Source organism: Lynx rufus, unplaced genomic scaffold (assembly GCF_022079265.1).
Source record: "Lynx rufus isolate CCGP_SWC_20201006 ecotype Redwood Valley unplaced genomic scaffold, mLynRuf1.p SCAF_14, whole genome shotgun sequence".
NCBI classification, from domain to species: domain Eukaryota; kingdom Metazoa; phylum Chordata; class Mammalia; order Carnivora; family Felidae; genus Lynx; species Lynx rufus.
The window spans coordinates 60,413,384-60,433,821 of NW_025814828.1; the positions used below are offsets into that span (position 1 = coordinate 60,413,384).

Sequence of the window (20,438 nt, forward strand, 5' to 3'; positions counted from 1 at the left end):
ATATAGTTTAATGCCTGTGATATCTGGTGGAAGCCAAATTTGTAAAACATAAAATATATGAGAAAATAAGGCTTAAAAACTTGAAGTACTAGACTTTATCAACAGCCTACAAAATGGTACATTTAATTCCAATTCAAATTTTGACAAGGCAAAAATAATGAGAATAAGCATATTAGAAAATCTCTTAAAGAATTGGTTTATCTCTTTTCCTAAGTGCTGATCTGTACTTATGTCCAGAAGAAAAGTGGTCATTTGGGCAGAAAAAAGTGATTAGTGGACAGAGAAAGAGGCTTGTTAAGTCTTTAAGAAAATGAAGAACCTGAGGAGAACTCTTAAAAAGATGATTAGGGACTTTAGAATCACTTGACTCATTGGCACTCAACAAATAGACATCTGCCTAGCCTTACTAAGATAGCCTAGTTAGTACCTATTGGGTTTAGTTTTCAAGCTGTGTTGTTTTCAAGATGTTTTGTGATTATAGCACAATATAGAGTTCCAAAAGTTTTCCTAAAAATACATGTTTCAAATGAAAATATAAATTATGAGAGATTATCTCCTTGACATATCAAAACATATTATGAATGAAATCAGAAGGTATTGGCACAAACATAGTTGGAAAGATGCTTAGGTCAATGAAACAGAAATGTACCCTAGTATAGATAATTTAACATGAAAAGAGGAATCATGAATCAGTGTAAACATTCATGATTTCTCAACAAAGGGACAGCCCATGTTCTCTTTGCAAGAAAAAAAAGAAAAGAAATCAGTGTGGAAGCTTACCTGGCATTGTACAACAAAATAAATTCTAGGTCATTTAAATAGACAAATGTAAAAACAAATCAAACCTTAAAAAAACAAGAAGAGATACAGTTGAATGTTAATCAGATCAATAGATTTAACTATGTAAAAAAATTAAAATGAGTTCCAGTCCAAAATGGTGGTGTTGGAAGACCCTGAACTCATCTCCTGCACATACACACTGAATCTACATCTACATATAGAGCAATTCCTCCTGAAGAAAAACTCAGAGCTGACAGAACAGCTTCTTCACAACAAAAGATAGAAGTACCACATAGAGAATGGCAGGTGAAATGGAGACATGATAATCATGAGAACCCTGCCCCTGATACTGTAAACTGCGTGGAGAGGGATAGTACTGAGGGACTGGGAGAGGATTCCTCCACCCTGGCACACAGAGTAAAAGCTCAAGTTTAAAAGGGAAACTAGAATATAAAGGAACCAGCCCTACAGCATTTGACAAATGACAAGGAAGCTGCTGGAATGCTCTCCAGAGTCAGAGTTGCTAGCAAGTGTCATTGTTTGTTTCCTCTCCATTTTCATAGTGCAGACAGAAGCAAGATCCCGGCACCCTAACCAACTGCCCACCTCAATGAATTCTGGGCCCCTAGCCCACATCACCCCCAGTCATACTCCTAAGGTGGCCCCATTGAAGCACATACTAGGACACTGAAGTCCTGCACCCAGTTCAGCTCCAGAAGACCTGCCAGGACACCCCATGCATGGAGTAGCTGAGGACCTCCCAGCCAGCACCCTCTCCCAGCATTCATTGCACTAAGTCATCCTGGCCTATGCCCACCTGAGCTCCATCCATCCCACCAGGCCATCCCCTGCATAGAGTGCCCCAGGACCACCTAGCTCATCCCACCTCAGCTCCTGCCATCCAGACAGGGAGCCCCCTGGACAGAGCATCTCAAGCCCCTGTAGCCCATGCCTGCTTATGCTCAAATCATCTTGCCAGGGTGCCCCCTTGGAGGAATACCCCAGGAGCCCCAGCCAGCACTGGTTTTGGCTTCAGCTGCTCCACCAATGTGCCCTCTGTGTAGAGATCTCTGGGACCCCCAGTCCACTGCAGCTGTAACCATCCCACTAGGGTGGCCCTGGTACATAGTGCCCTAAGATCCCCATTCAGTGCCTACTATAGCTCTAGCCAGCCAGCCAAAGCAGACAGGCACACACAGAGATGTTCCTACACAAGTCCCTTCCTTTAATACTAGGAAAAATAGCTGTTGTGTGTAATTCATAGAAACAGACACAGAACATCAAAATGAGGAGATAGAGCAATATGTTCCAAATGAAAGAAGAAGACAAAACTTCAAAAAAGAAAAAAAAACTACACAAAATGGAGATAAGCAATCTACCTAATAAAGAGTTCAAAATAATGGTCCTAAAGTTGGTCACTGGACTTGAGTAGAGTAGATGAACTCAGTGAGAACTTCAGTAATGAGATAGAAAATATAAAAAGAAACAATCATAGTTGAAGAATATAATAACTAAAATGAAAAATACACTAGAGGGAATGAACAGCTGATTGGAATATGCAGAAGAAGAGATCAGTGTTCTGAAAGACAGAGTAATAGAAATCATCTAAGCTGTACAACAAAAATAAAAAATAATTTAAAAATGAGGACAGGTTAAGGGAACCCTGGGACAACATCAAGTAAACAAATATTTTCATTATAGGAGTCCTAGAAGGAGATTAGAGAGAAAAAGGAACAGAAAACTTATTTGAAGGAATAATAAATGAAAATTTTCCTACCTGGGGAAAGAAACAGACATCCAGGTCCAAGAATCACAGAGAACCCCCAAACAAGGTGAACCCAAAGATATCTACACCAAGACATATAATAATTAAAACATCAAAGATTAAAGAGAGAATTCTAAAAGCAGCAAGAAAAAGCAACTAGTTATATATAAAGGAAACCCCGTATGGCTATCAGCTGATTGGTCAGCAAAACCTTTGCAAGTCAGAAGGGAATGGCATGATATATTCAAAGTTCTGAAAGGAAAAAAAAAAACCTGCAACCAAGAATACTTTATCTGGCAAGGTTATCGTTCAGAATTGAAGAGGAGATAGTTTCTCAGGCAAACAAAACGGAGACTTCATCACCACTAGATTGGCCTTACAAGAAATGTTAAAAGGACTTCTTTAAGAGGAAAAGAAAAGACCATAAGTAGAAGAAAATTATGAAAGGTAAAAATGTCATGAATAACAGCAAACATCTAGTAAAGGTAGTAGATCAATCACTTATAAAGCTAGTACAAAGGCTAAAAGACAAAAGTAGCAAAATTAATTTTATCTAAAGCATTAGTTAAGAGACTCACAAAAATATGTAAAATATGACATCATATACATAAAATATGGAGGGGGGAAGTAAAAATGTAGTGCTTTTAGAATGTGTTTGAACTTAAACAACCAACAACTTAATACAGACTGATATATACTTAAGATGTTATAAATGAACCTCATGCTACACAAAAACCTATAATAAATACAAAAAAGAAAGAGAGAGGAATCCAAGCATAAGACTACAGAAAGTCATCAATCACAAGGGAAGAAAGGAACAGAGAAGAAATACAAAAACAATGAGAAAACAACGAAAGGACATACCTACCTATATATAAGTAGGGCATACATAACTATCTATAATTACTTTAAATATAAATGATCTAAATGCTCCATTCAAAAGACATAGGATAAAGGAATGGATTTTAAAAAAATCATTTATATACCACCTACAATAGACTCACTTCAGACCTAAAGACACATACAGACTAAAGTAAAGGGATAGAAAAAGATCTTCTATGCAAATGAAAGCAAAAAAAAAATGGGGTAGCAATACTTGTATCAGACAACATGACTAAGAAGAGACAAAGATGGACATTACATAATGGTAAACCAGTCAATCTGCAAGAAAAGATAACAATTGTAAGTATCAATACACCCAACATAGCACCTACTTTCAGTTTCTCCCTTTATGTCTGATAATGGTTGCGTTATGTACTTAGGTACATACTAAAACTTTCATTATTTTCAGATTACATGATACTATATATAGATAATTCTAAAGATTCCATCAGAGAACTATGAGATAATAAAAATTTTGATAAAGTTATAGGATACAAAATTAATATACAGAAATCTGTTGCATTCTATACAGTAATAACAAAGTAGAATAAAGAGAAATTAAGAAAGCAATCCCATTTACAACTGCACCAGAATAAACATATAGGAATAAATTTAACCAAAGTGAAATATCTGTACTTCAAAAACTATAAAACATTGATGAAAGAAAAATGAAGATGACACAAACAAATGGAAAGATATTCTATGCTCGTGGATTGGAAGAAACAATATTTTTTAAATGTTGATACTTTCCAGAGCAATTTACAGATTCAATGCAATCTCTGTCAAATAACTGGTACCATTTTTTCACAGAACCAGAACAAACAATACTAAAATGTGTATGGAACCACAAAATATCTCAAATAGCCACAGCAATCCTGAGAAAGAAAAAGGAAGCTGGAGGTATCACAAATCCAGATTTCAAACTGTACTACAAAGCTAATCAAAACAGTATTGCACTGTCACAAAAATAGACACCAGATCAATAGACAGAATAGAGAGCTCAGAAATATACCCACACTTATATGGTCAATTAACCTATGACAAAGGATGCAAGAATATGTAATGAAAAAAAAAGTCTCTTCAAAAATGGTGCTGGGAACACTGGACAGCTACATGCAAAAGAGTGAAACTGGACCACTTTCTTGCACCATAAACAAATATAAAGTCAAAATAGATTAAAGACATAAATGTGAGACCTGAAACCATAAAACTCCTAAGAGAAAACATAGGCAGTTATTTTTTTTTTCATTTTAAAGGAACCTCCATACTGTCTTCCACAGTGGCTATTACAATTTACATTTCCACCAACAGTGCACAAGGGTTCCCTTTTCTCACATCCTCGCGAACACTTGGTATCCCTTGTCTTTTTTATACTAGTGACTGGTGCTAGGTTATATCACATTGTGGTCTCGATTTGTAAGTACCATACAGGTCAGTAATTTCACTACTGAGTATTCAAGGAAAAAGAAAACACTAATTTGGAAAGAGATAAACCCCTATATTTATTGCAGCATTATTTACAATAACCAAGATATGGAAGAGACCTAAGTGTGCATCGGTTGACGAATGGAAAAAGATGTACACACACACACACACACACACACAATGGAATATTAACCATAAAAAGAATGAGATCCTGCCATTTGTGACAACATAGATGGACCTAGAGAGTATTACACTCAGTGAAATAAGTCAGGCAGAAAAAGACAAATACCATGTGATTTTATTAGATGTGGAATCTAAAAAACAAAACAAATGAATAAACAAGAAATAGAAACAGACTCATAAATACAGAGAACAAACTGGTAGTTGCCAGAGGGGAGTCTGATAGGGAGATGGGAAAAATAGAGAAGAGTACTAAGAGGTACGCACTTCCAGTTATAAGATAAACAAGTCATGGGGAAGAAAAATATAGCATAGGAAATGTAGTCAATAATATTGTAATAATATTGTATGGTGATAGATATAAGGATATTCATTGTGAGGCTTTTAGAATAGAAAAAAATGGGGGCAACTTAAATGTCCAGCAGTAGATAAATGGTTAACCAAATTGTGATATATAATATAAAAAGAAGAGTATGTTGCCATTAAAAATTATGTTTTCAATATCATGTTTCAGGAATTTAATGACATGGAAAATTTCTACAATAAAATATTAAATGAAAGCAATACCAAATTGCACATATAGTTTGAGCTCAACATATGTATGCATTTTAAAGACACTATTCTGGTAAGAGTGAAGAGAACAAATCTGGTCAAATAATTGGCTGTCCTCCATGAAGAGATTATTCCCAAGCCTAATTCAGCTGCTACCTTCCAGTCATTTCTAGCAAGTATGAAGCTTTATCAATATAGGATCCCCCAAACCATGAAGACATAAAACATCTTTGGAATCAAGGGATAAAAGGGGGAAAATGTAAGTTTATATTAGACAGTTTCACTATAACAGTCTAAGATAAATTATCTCATCAGTGTTTGAAAAGCAAACAGCTACTCAATAGACATTTCCTGAAGCATCTTTAGTTTTGCTGGTTTTCTTAGCCTACATCACATAAACCCAGTCCTCTTTTTGTTGAAAACAATGCCTACCCACTGATGGGTAGCACTGATCTGCTACACCATTACTTTTGAAGAGCTTTGGAGAAAACAAGGTCCACAGTAAATCACACAGGTTTTCTTTTACTTTGTTTTCTTGCAATTAAAACTGAATATTTTGTAATACAGTACATACCAGACACATTTATTTTGTGTTACCCTGCTAGGAAGGTAAAGTGCATTATGTTAGGTTAACATTGATACATCTACATGCCTATGAATACCAGGATGGAAACTGTTCTTCCATAGATGACAGATGGACCCCTAATATGAGGAGAAATGATTAATGGGCATGGCCTTTTAATCACAGTTTTCTATCTCAACTTGTCCTACTCATGAAATATACTAGATATATCCTTGACCTTTGGCATACACTCACTTTGAGGATTAATTGTACATTCTGAGGTTACATACCATAGGCTTGAGTACTTTGGTCCATCTCACTTTATGTTTGGTTAAGTTTTATCTATGATATGCTTATTTCCTCAGTTACTTAATTTGACAAAGTTTTCGATAAGAAGGAAGTTAGTGATACAAGTCTAGCTATTAGTCTGAGCCTTTGGAATATTCAGGTACTTTATGGTTGATGATGTGCCTTATACATAGTTGCTGAATAAATCATTGCATGGATGGTTTTTATTTTATTTTATTTTTAATTTAGTTAAATTCAAGTTAGTTAACATATAGTGTAGTATTGGTTTCAGAAGTAGAGCCCAGTGATACATCACTTACATATGACACTCAGTACTCATCCCAACAACTGTCCTCTTTAATGCCCATCACCCATTTAGCCCATCCCCCACCCACCTCCCTCCAGCAACCCTGTTTGTCTCTGTATTTAAGAGTCTCTTATGGTGTGCCTCCCTCTCTTTTTATCTATTTTTCCTTCCTTTCCCTTCCCTATGTTCATTTGTTGTGTTTCTTAAATTCCACATATTAGTAAAATCATGTGATATTTGTCTTTCTCTGACTGACTTATGTCACTTAGCATAATACACTTTGTTCCATCCATGTTGCAAGTGCAAGATTTCATTCCTTTTGACGACTGAGTAGTATTCCATTGTGTATATATACCTCATCTTCTTTATCCATTCATCAGTTAATGGACATTTGGGCTCTTTCCATAATTTGGATATTGTTGATAGTGCTGTATAAACCTTGGGGTGCATGTGCCTCCTCAAATCAGCATTTTTGTATCCTTTGGATAAATACCTAGTAGTGTAATTGCTGAGTTGTAGGTAGTTCTATTTTTAATTTTTTTGAGGAACCTCCATACTGTTCTCCAGAGTGGCTGCACTGGTTTGCATTCCCACCAACAGTGCAAAAGTGTTCCCCTTTCTCCATATCCTCACCAGAATCTGTTGTTTCCCAAATTATTAAATTAGCCATCCTGACAGGTGTGAGGTGGTATCTCATCGTGGTTTTGATTTATATTTTTCCCTGATAATGAGAGATCTTGAGCATCTTTTCCTATGTCTATTAGCCACCTGGATGTCTTCTTTGGAAAAAAGTGTCTATTCATGTTTTCCACCCATTTCTTCACTGGATTGATCTGCTTTTTGAGTGTTGAGTTTGGTAAGTTCTTTATAGATTTTGAATACTAACCCTTTATCAGATATGTCATTTGCTAATATCTTTTCCCATTTTGTTGGTTGGCTTTTGTTGATTGTTTCCTTCACTGTTCAGAAGCTTTTTATCTTGATGATGTCCCAATAATTCATTTTTTACTTTTATTTTCCTTGCCTCCAGAGGCACAACTGGTAAAAAGTTGCTGCAGCCAAGGTTGAAGAGGTTGCTGCCTGTTTTCTCCTCTAGGATTTTGATGGTTTCCTGTCTCATATTTAGGTCTTTCATCTATTTTGTGTTTATTTCTGTTTATGGTGGAAGAAAGTGGTCCAGTTTCATTCTTCTGCATGTCTCTGTGCAGTTTTCCAAGCACCATTTGCTAAAGAGACTGTCGTTTTTTTCCATTGGATATTCTTTCCTGCTTTGTCAAAGATTAGTTGGCCATACATTTGTGTGTCCATTTCTGGGTTCTCTATTCAGTTCCATTGATCTATATGTCTGTTTTTGTGACAGTACCACATTGTCTTGATAAATACAGCTTTGTAATACAGCTTGAAGTCCAGAATTGTGATGCCTCCAGCTATGGTTTTCTTTTTCAACATTACTTTGGCTACTCAGGGTCTTTTGTGGTTCCATACAAATTTTAGTATTTTTTGCTCTAGCTCTGTGAAGAATGCTGGTTTTATTTTGATAGGTATTGCATTGGATGTGTAGATTACTTTGAGTAGTATAGACATTTTAACAACATTTGTTCTTCCAATCCATGAGCATGGAATGATTTTCCATTTCTTTGTGTCTTTTTTAATTTCTTTCATAAGTTTTCTATAGTTTTCAGTGTATAGATCTTTTACCTATTTGGTTAGGTCTATTCCTAGGTATCTTGTGGGTTTTGGTACAACTGCAAATGGGATGTATACCTTGGTTTCCCTTTCTGCTGCTTCATTATTGGTGTATAGAAATGCAACTGATTTCTGTACATTGATTTTATATCCTGCAACTTTGCTGAATTCACATGTCAGTTCTAACAGTTTTTTGGCGGAGTCTTTCAGGTTTTCTGTGTAGAATATCATGTTATCTGTGATGAGTGAAAGTTTGACTTCTTCTTCTTATGCCTTTTATTTCTTTTTGTTGTCTGATTACTGAGGCTAAGACTTCCAATACTATGTTGAACAACAGTGGGGAGAGTGGACATCCCTGTCATGTTCCTAACATTAGCAGGAAAGCTCTCAGTTTTTCCCCATTGTGGGTGATATTAGCTGTGGGATTTTTGTATATGGTTTTATGATGTCAAGGTATGTTCCTCCTATCCCTACTTTCATTAAGGTTTTTATCAGAAAAGTATACTGTATTTCCTCATGTGCTTTTTCTGCATCTATTGAAAGTATCATATGGTTCTTATCCTTTCTTTTATTAATGTGGTATATCACATTGATTTGTGAATATTGAACTACCCTGTAGCCCAAGAATAAATCCCACTTGATCATTTTGAATAATTCTTCTAATATGCTGTTGAATTTGATTTGCTAGTATCTTGTTGAGAGTTTTTGCATCTATATTCATAAGGGATATTGGCCTATAATTCTCCTTTTTAGTGGGGTCTTTGGTTCTGAAATCAAGGTAATGTTGGCTTCATAGAATGAGTTTGGAAATTTTCCTTCCATTTCTATTTTTTGGAGCAGCTTCAAGAGAATAGGTGTTAACTGTTCTTTAAAATGTTGGTAGAATTCCTCTGGGAAACCATCTTGCCCAGGACTCTTATTTGTTGGGAGATTTTTGATAACTGATTCAATTTCTTTGCTGTTTATGTGCCTGTTCAAATTTTCTATTCCTGTTTGAGTTGTGATAGTGTGTTAGTGTCTAGGAATTTGTCTATTTTCCAGATTGTCCAGTTTGTTGGCATATAATTTTTCATAGTTTTCTCTTATAATTGACTGTATTTCTGTGGTATTGGTTGTGACCTCTTCTCTTTCATGCATGATTTTATCTATTTGGGTCCCTTCTCTTTTCTTTTTGATAAGTCTGGCTAGGGGGTTGTCAATTTTGTTTATTCTTTCAAAAAATCAGCTTTTAGTTTCATTGATCTATTCTAGTGCTTTTTTTTGTTTCTATATCATTTATTTCTGCTCTAAACCTTATTATTTCCCTTCTTCTGCTTGCTCTGGGCTTTATTTGCTGCTCCTTCTATAGCTCCCTTAGGTGTAAGTTATGTTGTATATTTGTATATTTGTATTCAGGCCTTTTTGAGATAGGACTAAATTACAATGTACTTTCCTCTTAGGACTGCCTTTGCTGCATCACAAAGGGTTTGGACTTTACATCAATACAGTAATGGGTTTAATCCATTCACTGTAGGACTAAGTAGGGAAGGTTTTGAGATGAATGTCAAATCAATTTGCACTCATAAATAGCATAAATATTGTTGCTTTTATGACTGGATACATCTTGACATTGGTTTGAACTGATTAACCTGGTACTCAGAATGTGCAGAAGTATGCCAAGCTGGTCCATGTATTCATATTATCTTTTGGTGACAGATTAGAATAGTGTTTTAGTTTTGATCACTCTTCCTCCATAGAATGCACATTTTTATATAACTATAGCTGTCTCCAAATTCACACTATGACCAGGTCACTCTCTGTAATATCAGAATCTTTTCACCTTCACATGGGGCATATTTCAAAGACAAGCCTTTGATGATCAAAGAGGATACCCAAGTGTGATGGATTTGGAAGGTACATCTTGGATTGACATCTCAGGCTTTACTTCTCCATTAATTGTTGGTTTTTATAAACAATAGAATTTCTTCATGAATTCTTAAATCATGAGGATATATTAGATGCTGTAGGCTTTCTTATTCACTATTATATGTTACCTCTTGCATTAATAAAATGAAGACAGAAATATTATGACAAATAATGTTACCCCTATCCTCTAATAAAGTGTGTTTTCCTGTATCTCATTGTACAATATCCCCAATAAGTATACAAACATAGACAGATGCCTCTCCCCTTCTTCCTTTCTTTGGTTTCCAAAAAGACAATACACAAATTGGAAAGGGAAGCCAATACTTGTTAACAAAGTTTTCCACATCATCTCAGGTGAATACATATGTTTTAAATTATTGACTTTTTTGGAGGAGAAGCCCCTATTTCGCCATCTAAATTATTCTAGTATCAGTAGTGTTGAGAGAATAAGACTAGTTAGAGAAGTGAATTTGGTTTAGTCTGGATCTCCTGGAATTCTCAAATCATCACATGGGCATCCACTTCCTCCTCCTATGTCTCCAAATAGGAAGTATAATCACTCTCACAATCACCAAAATTACTTTATCACCTATGACAGCAATAATATGTAACCTTTGCTTTCTCATAAGTTTGATATTAACTATGCGCCCTGACCTTATGAGGGTCATGCCAGATTTTTTCCTATTAGTATTTGATATTATAATTATAAAATTTTTATTTCAAAAAATTCATTGCTTCTCAATATGTGCCTCAAAAAGGGCATGAATTTGAGCATGAAAAGTTTTTATCATTATATTGTAAGCTATTAGAGTGTGAAAAGTTATGAATATATATATTCATGTCATTTATTTATAAACATGTTATCTTCTCAGTTGCATTTCTGCCTCATCCATAAAATCTAGAGTATATATATTTTGCACCTAAAATAGTTTTAATATAAATGCAGAAAATTATAATTAGATCACAAAATCCAGATTAGCCATTGCTTCCATTGTTTCTAATGGCATTTTTCCCCATAAACAAGGTTGTACATTGATATTTCAAAAATATGTGGTAACCTTTTCAGAATTGCTTCCTCTTATAATTATATAATTAACATAGGGATCAATTAGGTACCAAAAAAATATATATGAGAGAGACAGAGAAGGGAGGAGGAAATGTAGAATAATTCTCTCCTGTGCATGCCAAGAGCTAGTTTTGGGCCCTGAACCAGTGTTTATCCTGTCTTCCAAAAGCTTCAATGTCTTTTCCTGAGCTTATTTTCACCTGAAAGTTTATTTTCTCATGCCAAATGCTACCAATAAGTGAATCTTGACACCACATTATGTAATGCTGTGAGACTTGTTTTTGAATGTGGTACTTGTCTTAAATCCAGTGGGCTGTGAGTGGTGGTATGGGATGCTAGTGTCACTCCTGGAGTGAGTGCAGATGCCAGTTGACCTTAGAGTGTAGTACAACCAAGGCACAAGCCCTTTTTTGAGCTGGGACAATCCTCTGTGAATGGTACCATCATTCTTATATCTGATAGCTTTTAACACTGAATGTTTAAATGCTAGCAAAGTATTGGTAATCATTGTATTATAATCTCATATTTAAATGTTTTCTAAGAAGTCCCAAACCAATCTGTATGCAAACCAGTGACATCTAAGTAATAAGCCCTTTATCTAGGAATGTTATCTTCACATTTTTTTTGCTGAATTGTGATCTATATCACAAACTAAATAATGGCTTTTTAAAATGGTATCTTTAAAAGGATCCCCAAATAATCCTTCACTCAGTTATATCTCTGAAGAGAAAAAATGCCTTTCTTTCTCACATCTCAGTGATATTATTGCATTATAAGGAATTTTAAGATTAAGGCCAGTTGGCTCAGTGCAGTCATTGATGTTAACAAGGCCAAGGTCATGGAGGCCAATTAGCTTTGTTTTGTGTACTGACTACAGACAACTGGGAATCAGTCAAGAGACAGAGGAGTAAAGTACCATAGCAAAATCTCAGCACTTCTTATAGTCCATCCTCTCCATGGGACAGGCAGGATGGATGTGTTCCTTGGGCATCATCATTTCATAATAATAGCTTTGGAGGCCCCAACATCTGCCTCTAAATAAAGCAGTACTGACATTTAGGCATTAACTTTGCATTATAATCCCCCGTCATGCCATTGATTTGGTGTGTAACTTTCATCAGTAAAACAGAAATAATAGGATAGAATGAAATAGACTTAGCTCCCAGGGATGTTGTGTGAATTAGCAAATTAACAAGTGTAAAGTTTTAGCATTTATGTAAGTGCTAGTGGTTGTCATTATTTCTAGGGACCTAGTCTCATTTGAAATAGAGAATCTAAGTATATTATGTTTTTGTCAGGAAAGGATTTTCACCCACATCAATTGATTTTAAGCTGAGCATAAAACAGAGGTGATAATAATATAGTAGTGATCATCACAATGCAGAGCTGTAAACCTTTTCTTCTATTAGAGCTAAAGCTATTTTTGACCAACTATCAATGCTTTTAAACTTTGTTTCCCAAGCTTTGTGCCAACAGTTATCTCTACAGTGATTATTCTTCCTGTGATGGGTGTGGAGAATAGAACCTATTCATTATTCAATCCCATAATGACTATATAATTGAATATGTTTGCATCATACAGTCAGGCAAAGACTCAGGAGTTGGTTTGATTGCCATATACTGCAATCATTGTTAAAAAATAAAAACTCTTTTCTACTCTGCCTGCCCTGATATCCTATAGAGGTAGAAAACATACAGATTTAAAACTCATGGGGAATTTAAGTGCTTTACAACAAAAGGCACTGTACATAGATCCTTTCAATTTGACATCTTTACCAAGGAATTTTGTTGTCACCTGAAATTTCCAAGTGGACTGTGCTTGAGAGAGTGCTTCCATTTCTTTCATCACTCTGACTTCACTTATCAAAAAAAGTTATTTATTGCTGATTGCAGGACTCTTGAACTCAGCTCAAGAGCTGCAGCATGAACGCCTCAGATCTGGGCTCCTTGTTACCTATTTACATATTCATTTGAAGTGATTCAGGACTATTTGAAAACCTCTCCTGACCCAACTTTGTGTAATAGGCAAGATCTACCGCTCACTGTGTTTTTGGTTCTCTTTCTCTTTGTCTTACAGATACTAGCCGAGTACCTTTGGAAAGGTCACGCTCTCGCCACAATGGAGCTATCTCATCTAAGTGATTCCTGATGCCAAAGAATATGAAAACAAAATCATAAGTAAACAAAATCATAAATTTTGAGAAGAACAAAACATCCACTCAAGGGATAGAGAGAAAATACGTACATTTCTGCAAAGATCAAGCTTAGCTGGGTGAAGTAGCATGTATCTGGAAAGCTATTGCAATACTCCTCTCACAATTATACTAAAACAAACACAATTACAAAGATTATAAAATATGTGTTCCATTTTAGTGTAAAGATGTGTATTATTTGTTATTGTGTGTGACCTGATGGTAATGATGAAAAGGGTAAAAAATTCAGAAACAGTCACCCTGTCAAAAAATTACAATGTTGCTCAAATTTACAGGTCACCCCCTCCAAAAAAAATGGAAAAGAAAGGAATAGAAAGAATTATTCAGTGTCTGCTTCTGATTCCTGTTACATGGAAAAAGAACAGGCCAATGAAAATGCGTATGTTAACAATTTGAAGAGACACTAGCTAATATTGCACACTGTGCTAGAGAAACCATTTTGGAAACTCAAAAAAATTGCTGCTTCAACCCCATGAATTTATTTCAAATCTTATCTCAAGCGAAAGATGATGGATTCATCTGCTTTGGCTGAAATTAAACTTATCATTAATCTAGAGTTTCAACATGATGTTACAGGCATTTATTGCTAAAAATAAACCAGATTTTAACAGAAGCAGTTAGAGAAAGTGATTTAAACTTTATTTAAATAGGTATTTTCTAATTATGCACATATAGCTACTTTATAGAAATACTTTATATGGCTATTTTTGAGAAAACCTCACATTTTAATGTTTATTCTGAGATGAACCTTAAAATTCTATCACCTTTATTTAGATTTTTAAAAGGTAAATATTGATTCCTATTCTCTGTGGTTTATTTCTTCTCTCTATTGCTTCTTTCTCTCATGACCCCCTTGAAAGCAGGGAATAAAGTTCTAAAAGACCTGAGAGGAAAAAGATTTCTCTCTGTAGGCAGCAGAAAACTGTCTGAAAGTTCAACTGTTTTATCTGCCTTTCTACTTACTCACCTTTCCAATTCTGCCTTGGTGGTGTGAAGAAGTAAAAAATTATATGTATGTATGTGTATATATGTGTATATATTTATATCTACTGCTACAATAATTCCACATCCCAGTGACTAATTGAACTTTTTAATCATCATCATACTTACTTACATTATATTAACAAATTAAAATGACACTGCCAAAACAACCCTAGAAGGAAAACCAGGTTCTACATTTTTCTTAAATAGATGAAGGAATAGAAGTTATACCTAACTTGTCTGTTACTTTAAAATATGCATTGAAATAACATGGTATAATTTCTCTGGAGTGTAATTTCAAGACTAATCCATGCAGATGATTGTGATTACTGTAAAAAAATTCTTATATGTATATTTCTTATATAGAAAATCCTATTTCTACTTCTTCAAAGCACATTATAGACATTCAGAAAGAATAAGTGACTGGCTTGGCAAGTCACCTTTTGAAATAATGTAAACAAGTGACCAATAATTCACAGTTTCCTTTATATAGAGATGTATACTTATTCAAACTGCTACCTTTTCCTCCAGTGCATTCTTGTGTGGGTTCTTACATGGGTATTACATTTTAAAATTCTCTGAAGCTGCTACAATAGAGAAATCAAAAGGAATGACGGTATCTGAGATTTTAAAATTTCATCCTATCTTTAAATCACACACATATGCATACACAAATAAGTTTAAGGGGAATATCAATTTCATATGCTGTTTTGTAACAACAACAAAGATTTACAAATTTATGCAAATAATTAATGTATGTATTTTTGACTTCACAAAGTCTTTTCTGAAATCTTCATGTTCTGACCTGGGTCTTTTGATAGCTTTTCAGGCTGTAGGAAAATGATATTTTGAAATACTAACCTGACTAAAATTTAGTGGCATTTGCCATGTCATATCATCAAGATGGTCGAAGTAGAAATACTGATGTGTATTACTTTTTCCAGATGTGAACTTGCCTTATTTTTTAGTTTGTGAAAAGAGTAAATGAAATACTATTATTGATATATATTTGTATTTCGAGAAATGGCACATGGTTTTCACAAACAGTATGGAACCTTTTAGGGCCTTTTGTGAAATTCCAATAATGGAGTTGAAGGATTTGCTTCCCAGATTTATAATAGTCCTGCTTTAGCCATTTGCAATTTTGTTCTAGATTGAAAATTATAGCCAACAAAAGTACGTAGTGACATTTTTAGCATAGAACCAAATTACACTGAAGTCTTTTTTAGGTTTATTACTGCCACAGTGAGAAGCACCAATTTATGCAGATTTTCTTCAGAATGATTTTTAAAACTGCAAAATCCTTAAAATGTTTACTAGTTACACTAGTGCCCTTTGTCTGCAAGGTAACAAATTACCATAAAATTCGTGCCTCATCACATCAGAAATGTATTCTCTCATGGTCCCCATGACAAGATGCCCAAAATGAAGGGCCATGCTGCCTCAAAGTCTCCAGAGCAAAATCTTCCCCTGATTCTTCCAGCATATAGTGGCTACTAGCCTTCCCTGGGTTATGGCTACATCTCTCTCTGCTCCATATTCACATCACTTTCTCCTCTGCATATCTAATCTTCCTATGCTTCTTTTATAATGATGCTTTTGTTAGAATTTAGGGCCCACCCAGATAATCTAAGATAATTTCATCTGAAGACCCTAAACTTAATTTACACTTATAAGACTCTTTTTCCAAATAAGTAACATTCAAAGGTTCTGGGAGTTAGGATGTGGACATATCTTTTTGGAGGTACCCCCAGCCCATTGCAGTCTGCCCTTTGTCCCCCCAAATTTATATTTGTCCCATGTGCAAAATATATTCACCCCATCTCAACATTCCCCAAAGTCTCAACCCATTATAGCATCAACTCTAAGTCTAAAATCTCATCCAAACATCATGAGTTCAATAGTCCCAAATCTCATCATCTGGATCATCTAAATCAGGTATAGGTGAAAATCCTGGGGCAAAATTTCTATCCAAATGTCAATGATGGGTAAAGGCCAGAAGAACTATGATGTATGTGATAGAGAAAAAAAAACATACACTGTAAAAACAACTTATCTGCTTCCAAAATATAATGGTGGGACAAGCATAGGACAATAGTTATAGACATTCCTATTCCGAAATAGAGAAAATGGAAAGTTGAAAAAAGTCACATGGCCTGATAACTTTCAAATTTCAGCCAGGCATAATCCCCTTAGGTTTCTTGCCCTGACAATAATCCTCCTTATTTCAGGACTACACCACTTAAGCCTGCAGTTCTGGCCTCTTTGCCCAAGGATCAAGTCTCTGTCTCTGTGCCCATGGTTGGCACTTCTGCCTCTGCTCCCCTGCTTGGGCCTCTGCCTCTGCACCTTGCAGTTCTGCTCTAGGAATGGCCTTATTTACTGAAGGGTAGCATATGTTTGCAGCTTTATCATCCTGTTTCTTGCCTGTAAAATTTTGGTAGTCTGACAACCTTCTGTCATTTTGTTATGTCTCCATCCTTTTCAGGCAAAACTAGAACTGTTTCAGCCAGTATAACATTCTCAAAAAGTTTGTGGGCCTCCCATGTATGTCAAATTGATTCAATATTGAGGTAAGAGTTCTCACAGACCTTTGCTGGATAATTCCATCTCTATTCTTGGCTTCTGTTGAGATGGTTGAGTGGATCTATGAGTCTGCCATCTCTTCAACACTAGCCAGAGGCTGGCTTTATCTCCAGAGTACAATCTCCTAATTTTAGCATCTTTTGCAATCTGAATATTCAGGCTCAAAATTACCTGAATTATCATGTGCTGGTTCCTTTCTGCCTAATAGTTATTTCCTCAATTTCTCTTTTTCCTCTTGCATTTTACTATGAGCTCAAGACGAAAATAGGCCTTACCTTCAACACTTTGCTTGGAAATCTCCTCAGCCAAATATTCAAGTTCATTACAAATTCTACCTTCCACACAACTGCCAGAAACAATTCAGATAAGCTCTTTGCCACTATATAAGAAGGATCACCTTCCCTCTGGTTTCCAATAAAATGTCCCTCAGTTCCTTCTGAGCTCACCAGAAGCACTTTTAACATTCATATTACTAACAGCAGTGTATGTTTTTTTTTTTCTATCACATACATCACAATTCTTCCAGCCTCTACCCATTATCCACCTCCTAAGCCACTTCCACATGTTTAGTCATTCATTATAGGGGTACCTCAATTCCTGTTACCAAAATCTGTATTGTGTTCCTGTGGCTGCTGTAACAATACACAAAACATGATACCTTAAAATAACATAAGTTTATTCTCTTATTATTTGAGGGGCCCAAAGTCCTAAACTGAGGTCTTAGTAGGTTTGTACTCCCTGTACTCCCTCTGGAGGCTCCAGAAGAAAATCTGTTGGTAGTCCCTTCCAGTTTCTTGTGACTGTCATTCTTTCCTTGGCTGTGTCCAAATCTCTCTTTCATCTGTTTTCACATTGCTTTTCCCTCTGTGTATCTAATCTACCTCTGCCTCTCTCTCATAAGAACACTTGCTGCAGCATTTAGGACGTACCTGGTTTATCCATAATAATCTCCTCATATAAATAATCTTAATTACATCTGTGAGGACCCTTTTTCCAAATAATGTAACATCACAGGTTCTAGGAACTAGGACATGGACATATTTTGGGGAAGCCATCATTTAGCTCACTACACTAATCATTGCATACAAATGTGCTTTTCACTTTTTAAAATGCATCCTTGGTGCTTGCACCAAACTCAAGGTTTCCTCTAAAAGCTATTGTCCGTACAGCCTAATTCATGCTTTGATGTTAAACAGTTTTACAGGCTATTCTAAAATTTTGTTGATACTTTTGCTACTATGGCCAATGCTTAGTTTGAAAAAATAATTGGTTCCAACTCTGAACTCTGGTGTTTCCCTCCTACCCCTTTTATGTACTCTTTGACCAAATGTCTTCTATGATTTATAATGCAGGCATAAAACTACCTCTGATACAGAAGGGTTCTTTCAAGCTGACTTTAGATATTGTGATTCCCTCAGCTGAATGGAGAGGTGACAACAAAGCCTGCTTTGAATGGGTATTGAGGAAGACTGTGCCCATGCCAAGATACCCAGAAGAAGTATTTCAGCAGCAGGAGAACTGTGGATTCATGCTCTCATTTTGCTTCGGATTAGATACCTGTCTCTTTACATGACCAAGAACAACTTGTAGTCTATATGTAATGCATACTCACTTATTAAATAAAGTTAAGATACACATTAAATGTGTTGCCTATGCTAATATTCAGGGTGACTGAACAGGCACAAACTGAAGTATAAAGACAGGATGTAAGAACATTTTAGAAGAAGCTTCAACTGAAGAGAAATACAAGAGTGTTTCTATAAGGACCTGGTCAGGTGGAAATCATGGAATATATTCAAAGACACACATACCTGTGGGAATCCTAAGATTTTATTTAAGTATTCTTTAGCACTGCTTTCCAGTGTAGTGTAGAAATGTAGAACTTAAAAGTCCAGAAAAGTCAGAAGGATGATTTACATCTTCCAGGGAAACTCTATACAGAAAACTGGGGGTTTTTTTTGTTATTTTTTTCTTTTTGTTTTTGTTTTTTTGTTTTGTTTTGTTTTTGGGTTTTTTTTTTTTTGGTCTTGAATATAGAATGAATGAAAGCAAATGGACTTCAAATGCTCAGAGGGGTAAAAATCTGGAATGAGTACCAAATGTGTATATGAGTAAATAAATGTATGTAATTATTCTCTGGAAGGCTTTCAAAAGAATCTCTCATCATAGGTGGACTGACTGGAAGATGGAGGGTTGGACAAGGTAATAACCAGATCTGTAAATGATATGATACAAAGTACCTGGCAATACCATTGTTTCCCTTGGAATTATGGGTTGCTCCAGGAATCAAATACATTAGCTTTTTTTTTTTTTTACGTTTTATTTATTTTTGAGACAGGGAGAGACAGAGCATGAACAGGGGAGGGTCAGAGAGAGGGAGACACAGAATCCGAAACAGGCTCCAGGCTCTGAGCTGTCAGCACAGAGCCCGACGCGGGGCTCAAACTCACGGACCTCGAGATCATGACCTGAGCCGAAGTCGGCCGCTTAACTGACTGAGCCACCCAGGCGCCCCTACATTAGCTTTTTTTTTCTCCCTCAGAGTAATTCCTTAGTAGGGAGTCTGAAAACCTTGGTATCCACAACCAGGGGAATTTGAGCTTAAAACCAAGAGCTCAAAGGAAAATGGAAATCTGGATGTTGAAATATGTGCAATGTATGTAACAAAGTATATAGTTTTGATTTATAATGAAGGAAATATATAGCCAAATATCCCATTTAAAGACTGAATTTATTTAGATGTCTAGAGTCCCAAATAAAATATTATTACAGTTGATATGCATTGTAGGGGAAAAAACTTACAAATTAATGAAGTATGTGAATCATGACTTTCTAGTTTTTGGTGATTAGTGAAATTCAATCTCTAGCCATGATGGTCATATATCTTGGCTAATACAGGTTCAGCCAACATTTTCACCTGTATTTTTGCTAATTGGGGTCCTGACAATATTTTCACCTTTTGATATTAATCATCAAAGCACAAGAGCTCTAGCGTGCCTGGATGGCTCAGTCAGTTGAGTGTCTGACTTCAGCTCGGGTCATGATTTCGCGGTTCATGAGTTTGAGCCCCAAGTAGGGCTCTGTGCTGACAGCTCAGAGCCTGGAGCCTGCTTTGGATTTTGTGTCTCCCTCTCTCTCTGCCCCTCCCCCACTCACACTCTGTCTCTCTCTCAAAAATAAACATTAAAAAAAAAGCACAAGAGCTCTTATCGTATTATTAGAAATCATAATAATAAACCCTTAACTTCTCTACTTTTTTA

At 35.7% G+C, this 20,438-nt stretch overlaps 1 protein-coding gene across 1 annotated transcript in view; it reads left to right on the forward strand.

The window, feature by feature from the left end:
- Window positions 1–18,820, forward strand: part of DIAPH2 (diaphanous related formin 2) — a 1,004,420-nt gene extending 985,600 nt beyond the window's left edge. Inside the window, exon 28 of the mRNA XM_047076289.1 lies at window positions 13,476–18,820. The gene's annotated coding sequence lies outside the window, so the exon portion shown is untranslated. The remainder of the gene's footprint in view (window positions 1–13,475) is intronic.
- The last annotated feature ends 1,618 nt before the right edge of the window (window positions 18,821–20,438 follow it).